The sequence below is a fragment of the Mercenaria mercenaria genome, chromosome 10 (genome assembly GCF_021730395.1).
Source record: "Mercenaria mercenaria strain notata chromosome 10, MADL_Memer_1, whole genome shotgun sequence".
Classification (NCBI taxonomy): Eukaryota; Metazoa; Mollusca; class Bivalvia; order Venerida; family Veneridae; genus Mercenaria; species Mercenaria mercenaria.
Window position 1 is genome coordinate 56,022,128 of NC_069370.1, and position 12,629 is coordinate 56,034,756.

The following is a 12,629-nucleotide window of genomic DNA, read 5'->3' on the forward strand; positions in this document are numbered from 1 at the left end:
ATCTTGTAGAACTATACCCATTTAAATAGGCGCTATCTTTTGCCTAGTCATAATCTAGTTAGTATTTTAGGTGTATACCAGGGTTTTTCTCAAGTCATATGTACATTTTATTCAGAGCCATTTGCTGTATGGTTATCGGCCAGTTTTTCAACTGTTAAGTAATGACTTACGCTCCGACTTAAGCCGTGTCGGATATATTTACAACGCTTAAGTCAGCATGTGAAAAACGGGGCTCGTTAAATGTTAAACCTTCGATTGGATGTTTCTGCTTTGAGCGGTGTCAGCAATGGCTTATCTCTCTATTGTTATTTTAAACCTGGGGCATAGGTGGTTTAAGAAAAGATGGAGGCGGAGTATTTAGACATGGATTTAAATTTCCAGCATGAAGTAATAGCAGAACTTTTGAGGAGGGAGAGAATGATACGGGACAGAGCAGACCCTTTCGTTATGTACCACGATTTGGACTTTTTGGATACATCTGGTACATCTGTTTTCGCTTTGGACTTTTCATTCTTCCAGACTTGTTTTAGTTGGGTTTACATTCGATCTAAAATGAATTATGCAACAGATACAAATCATGTCGATATCTTTTAATGTATATAATATATAAGCGAATTTCAAAATACAAAAACTGTGTATTAAAATGTAACAGATTCAACTCTTTGCTTTATACTTTACTAGATTTGCTAGGTTTGAACACGTTTCAAAATATATGTGCACGCATAAATATATAAGTGCATGTATATATATATCCTTTTAATGACGTGTGTATTTGTAAATTAATACGTGAACATATACATTTGCAAGTGCAATTGTAGTTGATAATATATAAGTACATCCTTATATATGTACAGGTGCATTTGACAAAAAAAGTGTCCATGCAAGGCTATTTTTATGCACTTAAATGTACGCATGTACCTGTAAATGTACAGTAACTATTAATACAAATGCATTTTTAATTACAAAAGTATATTGCACGTGTTTTGTACATGAAAGTCGCAATATTTAGGAATAATGATAACAATAAAACAATGAACAAAACAAGAGCTGTCAGTTGACAGCGCGCTCGACTATTCTCAGTGTTTGATAGTATAATATAAGCTATGAGTAAAACTTTAACATTACAATAAGCATATTCTAAGTCGAAAAGGGGCAATAATTCAGTCAAAATGTTTGATAGAGTTGTCCGCTCCTGTTTACAGACTAGGGTCATGATGGTAAACAAGTATACAAAATATGAAAGCAATATCTCAGTGGACTTTGAAAATATTTGGGGTGATACGCAAACTTTAACATTACAATAAGCATATTCTAAGTCGAAAAGGGGCCATAATTCAGTCAAAATGCTTGATAGAGTTGTCTGCTCCTGTTTATTGAACGGGGTCATGATGGTAAACAAGTATGCAAAATATGAATGCAATATCTCAATGGACTTTGAAAATATTTGGGGTGGTACGCAAACTTTAGCATTTGTGTGACGCTCACGCTCATGCTAACGCTTACGCCGACGCCGGGCGAGTAGGACAGCTCCCCTATTCTGCGAATAGTCGAGCTAAAAAGGAATGCTTGTAGTCTTACCTTGAATTAAACTCACTTTTCACCTTTTTCCAGCAAACACTTTTCTCATTGATCAGATGAGCATTAGTGCTTTTATTTTCGACGATTTCAATTAGAACTTCTTTTTCAAAAGTTGTATAATTTTGCGTACGTTTAGACATGGTAAAGTAACACGTTTTTTTATAGGTAAAAATACGGCGAGACGGCCCGATGACTGTATCTACTAGAGACTTACCCTTATTACCCCTTCACATCTACGATTTTTTCTTACGATTCCTTACGATTTGCCAACTCGTAGGCAGTCGCAGGCAATCGTAAACAGCTCGTCGTAGTCGTAAATAGCTCGGCACTACTCGCAGGAGATCGCAAGCAATCGTGAACGTTGAGGTAAAATTTTTGACATGTCAAAAATTTCTTACGATTGTCCCCGATTTGAATTATCGGTGAATAGCTCGTAAAGAGCTCGTAACAAGTCGTAAGTATCGTAAACAACACGTAAACCACTCGTAAGCTCTCGTAAATGTATCGTAAAGACTTTGTTTTACGATTAAATACGATGTGTTTACGATGTGTATACGAGTTCTTACGATTTCTTTCACGATGCGGTACGAGGGGATTACGATTTGTTACGGGCACTTTACGAGTACTTTACGAGTACTTTACAAGTACGTACGTATGCTTTACGATTTATGTGAGTTATAAAAGCTGTCAAACCGGACAGTTCCTTTCAGTTGCTGTCAATACGTCAAAGGAGTGAGACTTCAATCCTATCTGCAACAATGCCACCTAAAAAGAAGGTAGTCAACAAAAAGAGGAGAGCACGCTCGCCTTCGTGCAAATTTAAATCATAAAAACATGATATTCGTAAATACTCGTATCTAACACGTAACTACTCGTAACAACTCGTAAACAAATCGTAATATACTCGTAAAGCCTTTGGTGAATCATGATATACCGTAATTCACTCGCAACAGCTCGTAAATAACTCGTAAATAGCTCGTAAAACGATCGTATTGATCCGTAATTACTCGCAACAAATCGGTAACTTTAGTCGTAAATGCATCGTAATAACTCGGAATAAATCACAGTTTGATCGTTAACAGCTCTTAAATAGTTCGTAAATGTGGGGAATCGGTGACCTTTTACGATTTTGTTCAATTCGTCACAAATCGTAAGAAAAATCGTAGATGTGAAGGGGGTATAAAGCCTTCTTTACACCAGGGAAACAATCCGTTTATATAGTGATATTGTTGAGTGAACACCGTTTCATGATCCTAATCCTGCCCCTGTTATATCAGTGCAAAGGAAAAGTAGCCTATCTATGAATAATGCCATGTATGATAACACAGTTATGCAACAGTCTTGAAATTGATTTGTTCGATTTTCTCGTATTTCTAGATATTTTTCCCATACTTGAGATTGTTCTCTTTCCAGCAGTAGCCTTTTCCACATATTTCACCTTGTGAAATTCTGTGGGTTTAGACTTTTTTAAAGAAAAATCATCTGTTTGTTGACAAATTTCACCACAAAAATGTCCTACTAATAAACTTTGATAATGTGACAGTTGACCTTAATACAATCGACACTATTTATTTTTCAATACAGGTAAATCCAATGATTGTCTTACAATAGATCTGTGACGGATTATCTTTGAACACCCCTTGACTTATTGGACTCAACTGCCACATTATCAAAGCTTATTAGTACCTTCCCCAGGGCAATCAATTATTTGATCTTTACATAGTTTTGTATTCAGGTTGCTAATCCATGTGGCAAGTATGCATGCTTTTTTCATGATTAGAAGTAAAAAGTGCATAGTTTGCATGAGGTTCTAGGTCAATAGTCACCTAAGCCTATCATAAAGTCTTTGCGGAGTTGTCTCCATTTTTTCCAAATATTTCATCCGGGATCATTTTTTTTTCAGCTCAAATAACTCTTCTTCAGGAAATGATATTTTAATATTTTTTCAGTCCTTGTATTTTGATGCAGTTACCTTCACATACATCTAATATAGATAGCTCCTACTTGAAGTTAATATTTTCAGTTTCAATGCCTATATCTACCTGTTCATAGTGTGTGACAACAGCTTAGCTAACACATTGCAAATATACCCGCCGAGTATTAGTAAAAATTCGTTAGAAAACAAGATTAAGCGATGACTTAACTAATACTGGTTTAAACTTTTTAAGTGCTAGAGTTGAAAAACTGGCCATATGAAATACTCTGTAGGTCCTCATGACCATTTTACGCACGTTTTTCTCACAACGCACGATTGCGCTTTTCTCGTGTTTCTTTCCGTCGTAATATTGGACTTTTGTTAGCACGGGATTCTCGTGTTGCTATTAGTTGTGTTAACTGATTTACGGAATAAACAATTTTATTTCATCAAGTGAACATCGAAAATAGTACTCTCACCAGTGGTGGAGCGAGGAAGGAAATTTTGTGACATTCCCGAAACAAATTCTAGATTCATTTTTGATTATGGCAAGGGTAATTATACGTGTACGCGGAAACAATTTCTTGTTCCAAGATCAATGATAACAGATGCGGATAATGTTTCATTGAAGCGTTGTTAATACACGGCGCATATCGAGACGGAAGCTAAAGACGAATAAAAACTATTCTTATTAAAGTTATTATCGTAATGGGTGACAGTGTCTGAGGCTCTCTAAGGGGGAATATATTTAAAGTAGTCCCAACTGGAGTACTGCAAAAGTATATTTGATATGCTTCACTATGAACCTAACAAATATATTTTTCACATATAGTAGGGTTATTACATAGAGACCGTACCATAGCTCTTTGCATACTTTGATTTTTCAAACTAAAGTGATTTTTACAAGTGCACCGGTTACGATAAAAAAATGTAAACAACGGACTCTGTCTATGAAACTTTGAAATGAATGAATGACAGTCGATCTTAGTCATAATACTGATTGACAGTGAATGCTAATGACTCCATGTGTTGCAGAAAGGTATTTAGTTTGTAACTGTAATTTCCCATCAATTGAAATCCTCTCAAAACTGGTAAAATAATTACTTAAATTTTGCCAAAACTCACCGTCTTTGCCGTTCGACAGCTGCAAAAAGGGCAAATATAAAAGATTCAGTGTAAGTAATATTTCACTGGTACTACCAGTTAGTAAGTTCATACCCTGAACAACACGTCAGAGAAATTTGGGCAGACTTGACCGATTATGACGTTGGCAGCATTAGATTATATTTTTTCTTTACACAAAAATTGCCGTTAGGTAACAAAGCGAATACGCCGATAATCCGGAGTTCACCGATTATTGTTCCAGTTCACGCAATGTAATCCAGCAATTAAAACTGCATAGCTATTAGCTACTGCTGTTATAGGGAAGTGGTAGAGTGTCTGCCTTAGGTGTGAGAGGTCCTGGGTTCGAGTCCCAGTTAGAGCTTAACTATTTAGATTCTGCTAAAGCATGGTTTTGCTGTTAATAGACTGTTCCAGATGTTCTAAATTTTTAGCACACAGTATCATGGATCATTATTTAGCAATCCAGATCAAAGTTGAATGTTAAATCAAATGCACCCAATTAGAAAATATTGACTATATTATGTCCCTTTGATGTTTATGCTCTCCATGTTCAAGAAGAGTTACATTTCCTTGATCACAAAATTTTCGTTAACATGAAAATATTAAATGCTCATAACTCCACACACAGGTTAAAATATTGTCTATATTTCTGTTTTTGAGAAATATATGGACCTTTGTCTTCATTTCAAAGCTTTTTAACTTCAAACCTGTGATTTGAAAAACTTAGGCACTATCTCTATATTACAACAGTAACTCGATCTGGGATGCTGTATTCGGCTCGAGTGGATTTTTGCCAGATCGGATCTCACGAGGCGCGCAAGCGCCGAGTGTGATCCGACCTTGCAAAATCCGCGAAAGCCGAATACAAAATCCCAGATCCAGCTACTGTTATAATGAACCCTTTAATATATACGTGTACCTTTTTGTTTGTTGTTTTGTTATTGAGCGAAATCTTTTATGTTTATCGATATCAAAATGGAACTAAGTGAAGTTTTTTATGTGCGCTATAATTTAAAAGGTATTGTACACACGGGGGAGGAAGTGTCACACGAAGGATGGAGTTCTTCTGATAACCTGTCATGTTTTCTTCTGATAACTGTTACGGAGTTCGTCTGATTTCTGAATGACGTGCCAAGGAATCGTAGGAAAAAATGGTAATTATTTATCTTTAAATAGAGAGAATGGGGTGTAAAACTAAAGTTTGATGATCAAGGTTGCCTGATGTCTTGTGCTATGCGTCAGAAAAAACTGTTTAGTCTAATAATCAGCCCCACTACTTTGAAAAGAAGACATTTTGAGTCAAATATCGAAATCGTTTGCTCATTCATACATATTATTCTTCTTATTCACGTTCTTAATCCGCAGCACATGCAATAGAATAATTTTAGTGCAAAGTTGCAAACATATACCACTTTCTAACAATTTTATGCCCGATTTTTCAAATGTTACGGAATTCCGGTGATAACTCTGAAGATGTCGCAGAGTTCATATGATAACTTTTATTACTGCCAGGGTGTTTCTTGAGCTATGTTAAGATACATTTTAGCTAATTTTATTATTTAAAACGGGTGTTAACGATGTTCTAACGTAATATATTTATCCAAGGCACAGTATTGTGGTTATATAATGTACGGTATGTGTGTTTTTGAGTTCCAATGATAAGTTTTTAGTGTTATATTTGTTATTCTGACTAGAACGGTTACTTTTAAAGGGACTGTGTACGCTAATAATGATGATCTGGCTAACTATGGTTAATTTTTTTAATACAGATTGCACATAAATGATGTACAGTGTTAAACAGTTACAGAAATATACTCTTATTTTCATTTCTAACACGATCCGCAGCAGTTGCTATATAAACATATAGCGAAATCGCCTATACATTAATCTACGATAAAATATAGCTGTTCCATTCCACCCTACGATTGTAACACGACTGTAAGATTCTACTCTGCTTCCGTTATATGCCGACTAAATACTCGACTTTTTCAGTGCTAAGCAGTAGTAATAAAATGTACATCAAATTTTCTGAAACAAACAATTTCTAACTGATGAATTTATTTGTTTATATTTTTACCGTAAGAAAATGTTTCAGCCCGGTAAGTTTCAACCTCAACATCAGTGCATCTACCTGGTCGTGTACGTAGTTTACAATTTCTGCGCTGTAAGCACCACGAATGTCAACTAGATTCTACTTTGACATTACTAAAATAAAATTATAATTCATGTTCCAATCTTCCAGACTCAAGTGTTTACGTGTTTATATGCCGCAATGTTCTGGCGTGTATGTTTCAGTGCCATCATGTAGTGACGTGTACTATTTTAAGAAACTGCATATATATAAGGTTTGAATAAAGTATTTACATCTGATTTCTATATCTGACCTTAGATATTATTGAAAATAGCATTTTCACAACTTAATACTTTAATTAAAATATAATGAATATCGGAAAATTCCGTTTTATGCAACGCTTTCCATTCGTGGGAGGTTTTTGTAATAGCATATGGCCAGCCGAATGACATATTGAGCTAAAATGTAGTGCTGTAAAATGCGCAGAATTTGCGTGGTTAGAATCGAAATAATAAATATGTTCCAATAATTTTATCAGTTAATGAAATATGGGCAGTCGTTCGGATGCGAATATTAAATCACTCGTGCTACGCACTCGTGATTTAATTATTACGCATCCGAACTCCTGTCCATATTTTATTAACTGATAAAATATAGGGACATATTTATTATGTCTTAATTAATAGCCTTGGAAATTACATTGTGGATTCTATTGTAAGAAAGTGCCGAATCCTCTTACTTTATAATATTTCCAGCTAAACTCTAAAATGCCATTCTATTCATCTTATAGCATTTAGATAGCACTTTAAAATCCACATTATTCACTTATTATGATATTCTATATGACAAATAGTATATGCACGTATGAGGATGACAACCCCCTATTTGGTACGCAGTATTCAGCGCATCGAAAAATATATGCATTCTGTAAGATGTAATGACAATACTGCAGTATTAACGCCAGTCACATTACGAACATGTCGGTTATCTGCCTCAAATCTGTGGTAAATATGCTAAAGCATCATATGACTCATGTCAATTGATTACACATGAAGCGGTAGCTCGCCCTCTGTGTTGTGTAGTGTCGCATTGTGACTGAACTTTTTCAGTGTCAACTATATGAAGGATTTAAAAAATTATGATGGTAAAATTATAATTATCATGGTAAATCATACTATATAGCATTATTTTTTATCATTAATCCGATCAACCACTTCAGAAACAGACAGCCTCTGCAAATGCAGCAAATAGATGTACCCTAAATTAAAGATAACGGATTTGATTTCAATTCAGTGATCAATCAAAACGGAAACCAATAAATCGTTGTTCACGAACATTAGCACATCCATTGATAGAACGAAAAAATACAATTTACTGCATTTATTATCTATTCGTATTTTACTATATATGTCATTATACTGCATATAGTTTTAAACTTTACAAAAGACTCATACCGTACATTATATAACCACAATACTGTGCCTTGGATAAATATATTACGTTAGAACATCGTTAACACCCGTTTTAAATAATAAAATTAGCTAAAATGTATCTTAACATAGCTCAAGAAACACCCTGGCAGTAATAAAAGTTATCATAAGAACTCTGTGACATCTTCAGAGTTATCACCGGAATTCCGTAACATTTGAAGAATCGGGCATAAAATTGTTAGAAAGTGGTATATGTTTGCAACTTTGCACTAAAATTATTCTATTGCATGTGCTGCGGATTAAGAACGTGAATAAGAAGAATAATATGAATGAATGAGCAAACGATTTCGATATTTGACTCAAAATGTCTTCTTTTCAAAGTAGTGGGGCTGATTATTAGACTAAACAGTTTTTTCTGACGCATAGCACAAGACATCAGGCAACCTTGATCATCAAACTTTAGTTTTACACCCCATTCTCTCTATTTAAAGACAAATAATTACCATTTTTTTTCTACGATTCCTTGGCACGTCATTCAGAAATCAGACGAACTCCGTAACAGTTATCAGAAGAAAACATGACAGGTTATTAGAAGAACTCCATCCTTCGTGTGACACTTCCTCCCCCGTGTGTACAATACTGATTTTTTTTTCTGCCTGTTCATATCTAATTTTGAAATACAAGCCGATTTTTTTTCAGAATTTATATAGGTATATAATAAACGTTTATATTTTGAAAGGAACATGGAAGTTTCCATCTGACGGAATGTCACGCGTTTCATGAACACATAATTATATAGGTTGCATTAAAGACTTAAAATATATTTCCGAGGGCATACAGGCCCACCAATATCAAACTCAATTTTTATGCGCTTACAAAAGAAGGAGCATGTGTTTTGTTTTTTTTTTTTTGTTGTTGTTGTTGTTTTGTTTTTTTTTTTTTGTGTTTTTTTTTTTGTTGTTGGTTTTTTTTCAATACAGATATCGCCAAGGTTTTTGACGGGAAATATATATAGGGTATTACAACTTGTGTGGATAAGATGTGTTAGTTAGTGGGGCTTAGAATAAGCGTTTAAGTAATTAAACATTTTTCATTTTGAATGGTGTAATTAGAAGTTTGCCTGACATTCCATGGAAAACCCACCTATGTGTTTCACATTTTCCACAGTATTTTGTTTGAACTGTTGAAGGATACATTGATTGTTATACGCAAATAAACGTGAAATCTGAACATAACGGTATTATATAAATTTTATGGTTTTAAATGCTAAAAATCCTCACAATACTCAAAACTAAAGAATAATTTGTAGACGTTTATGTGAACATTCAGAAACGTGTACGGATGCCACGAAAGCATTAGTTTTTTCTACCATGTACAGATACATTCGGAAATGCGGAAATGTGGACTTTGACATTGAAGATGGATTATAATTATTATATGATGACGCAATTATCCACTTAACTTTCGTAAATTATTATTTTTTGTGTGACTGAAATACTGAAAAAATGGGACACTTTATAAAACATATAATATCCCACTTAATGTTATAATAAAATACTGGTTTAAAGTGCTTAAAACAGATAATATAATTTTGAAAACTGTTTATAATATGTCATATGAAAATTGTCTAAATTGAAAGAAAAATTGGGTGTACAGTGTTAAAAAGTTGTTATGTGATTATGGATTTAATTTTGTATTTGAAAATCCATCGCTTGTGACTGAAACTTTATTTTTAGACAATTTTAAACAAAGATTGATTGATTGTTTTCTACAAGAATGGTGTAATAGTAAGTCTTCTAGCTCTGTACTTCATTTATATGATCATTTTAAGGACACGTTTGGTTATGAAAACTATCTTGATAAACTACCATCTGATCTTAGGAATTGTCTTGTTCGACTGCGAGTGTCATCACATTCATTAAGAATTCAAACAGGCAGGTATGGAGTAAATAGAATACCTAGAAATGAACGTCTTTGTATGTATTGCAATTTAAATGATATTGACGATGAACTACATTTTCTTTGTAAATGTCCATGCTTTGATGATCTAAGACGCAGTTATATTAAACGATATTACTATAATAGACCAAGTATGTATAAGCTTATTGAATTGTTTAAGTGCAATGATAGAAATACTCTTGTCAAACTAAGTAAATTTATTAAACTTTCCTTCAATCGTAGAAATTTGTTAATTCAAAGGTAATATTATTGTAGTAGCCAGTTCATCCTCTAAATATTAATATTATGTGTTGTTTTATTTATTCAAGTCGTGACCAATTGTATGTGTTTGTATATATACTGTATGTATATGTTATTTAACGATGTACATGTTGTGCAAGTTAATAAAGATTCTTTTCTGTTCTGTTCTGATTTAAGGTCTTACGGGTTATTGTGAATACAACGCTATATAAGCATAATTATATGTCACTAAGAAATCTCTTTCATTTTTATCTGTTGACATAATTACCCCATCCACTTTTTTCAATGGTTTTAAAATTTAAAACAAAAAATCAGATGTTAACATCTTCAAAATATTTTGCTGTTTTAAGAATTTAATGGCACAAACAAATGCTTCAAAATGGAGAGAAAAATGTTTGGGTCGCCGTGCATCTAAGAGAGAAAAAAGCGTTTGAAAACTGATGATATTTAGATATTTTTATATTTTGTAGTTCTTTTTGTTTAAATTTATACTTCCTATGATTTAGCATTTATTTCCAGTATAAATTTTGATAGAAAGGAATATTCAAATAAATATTTTTCAAAATGGCTGAAAACATCGCTCGTACATCCTTAAAGGGAGATTGGTTTTTGTAAGAGTTTTTATCGATGATACCACATGTTCACGCGGCATAATATATCGTCTGCATATGAGAAAGATTTTATTATTAATAATGATATTATTATTATTATCATCATCATCATTATTATAGAATACAACTAAAGTTAATTACTCTTCTAATAAGTGAAAATAAACCGTATTTTGGTGCATCAACTTTTTATTTTACAAAAACTAAAAATCATTCAAAAGATAAAGAAAACGCTTGCACCTAAGGTTGCATGGACGCATATACGATATCTATAGGAATATTACAATTTTCACTATATATATATAACATTTTCGCTTGTTTTGAGATACTAGTAAGTGCCTCCGCACATTTCAAGCTAGTTTTAAGACGTTATTTTGAATCATTTAAATTATTCAAAATAATGTCTTAAAACTAGCCTGAAATGTGCGGATGTTTTGAAAAATCGGGGTTTAATCAAAATCTCGGTACATTGTGGAAAAAAAATGACCCGAACGTGCAGAACTAGATCTACTTGAAGCTGGGAGATCTCGCGACCGATTCAAAAGAAGGCAGTAGCGCTTACACAGTCAGTATAGGCAGCAGTGCCGGTACCTTCGACGAAGGGTAATGAGTTGTTACTCTGCGATGTATATCAACTGTAAGAATACATAACCTTTTTTCTAATGCCCATAGGCCTTTTGACAATGCATAAAACAGGATGACAAAACACGAATGTACACTGATGACACGCAAAGAATTCAAAGTTACTTCGTGTTCCGCCATATCATAAAATAGCTTAATTAAGGCCAACTGTAACTTCTGTTTCATTTCTGTTTTCTCACCGAATCACCTGCTCGTCAATCAAATTAACATAAAGTAAATAAATCGCACTTACCAGAAATTTATGCAGTACGCGAGTCTTTGAGGAAAGAACTCGTGATCTACAATGAAGTATTCAAGTCCGAGGCTTTGACAATTCTAGAATTCGGGGTTACTGTATACATGCCCCTCCGACGACGTGATTAATAGGGTTTTCTATTTTAGCTCTAGTGGTCCCTAAAAGGGACAAAGCGCCCCAATATGAACAAAATTTAGAGTTGACGTTTCTACAGACCAAGTCTGATGGGGATCCATCAAGCAATTCATGAGAAAAAGTCATTTGAAGTTGTTTTTTTCTATTTCTTTTTAGCCTGGCGGCCCGTGATAGGGGCCAACCTAAAACTTTTTAACAAACTTGATAGAGGACCACGCCAGGATGTTAATGGCCAAGTTTGGTGAAATTCATTTTGACCAGTAGTTTAAGAGGAGATGTCATTTGAAGAAATATGTTGACGGACGGACGACAGATGGAGGATAGACGGAAGGACGCCGGACGGTTAGCGACTGCAATAGCGCATCCCGAGAACTTTGTGCTCAGGTGAGCTGAAAAAAAAAACTATCTATTGTGTTCAACTAATTCAAGAGCCTTTACTCCAGAGCATTAAAGACTATTCGCCAGGTTCTCGATTTTGGACAGGAACGACGAAAGCTCATTTTGAACATGTATTCTTAAACACTGCCTTGATCAGTTGATCATACCAGCCGAGTTATAGAGAATAACGGGTTACTGCCTTTTGAGAAAGTGTTTCTCAGACGAGGCTTGATATGCGAAACTTGCCGAGCTCCTTCCGGACAATTTTTTGTCTTTTTCTTTAATGATTAATGTACCCATCCACTTTTGACAG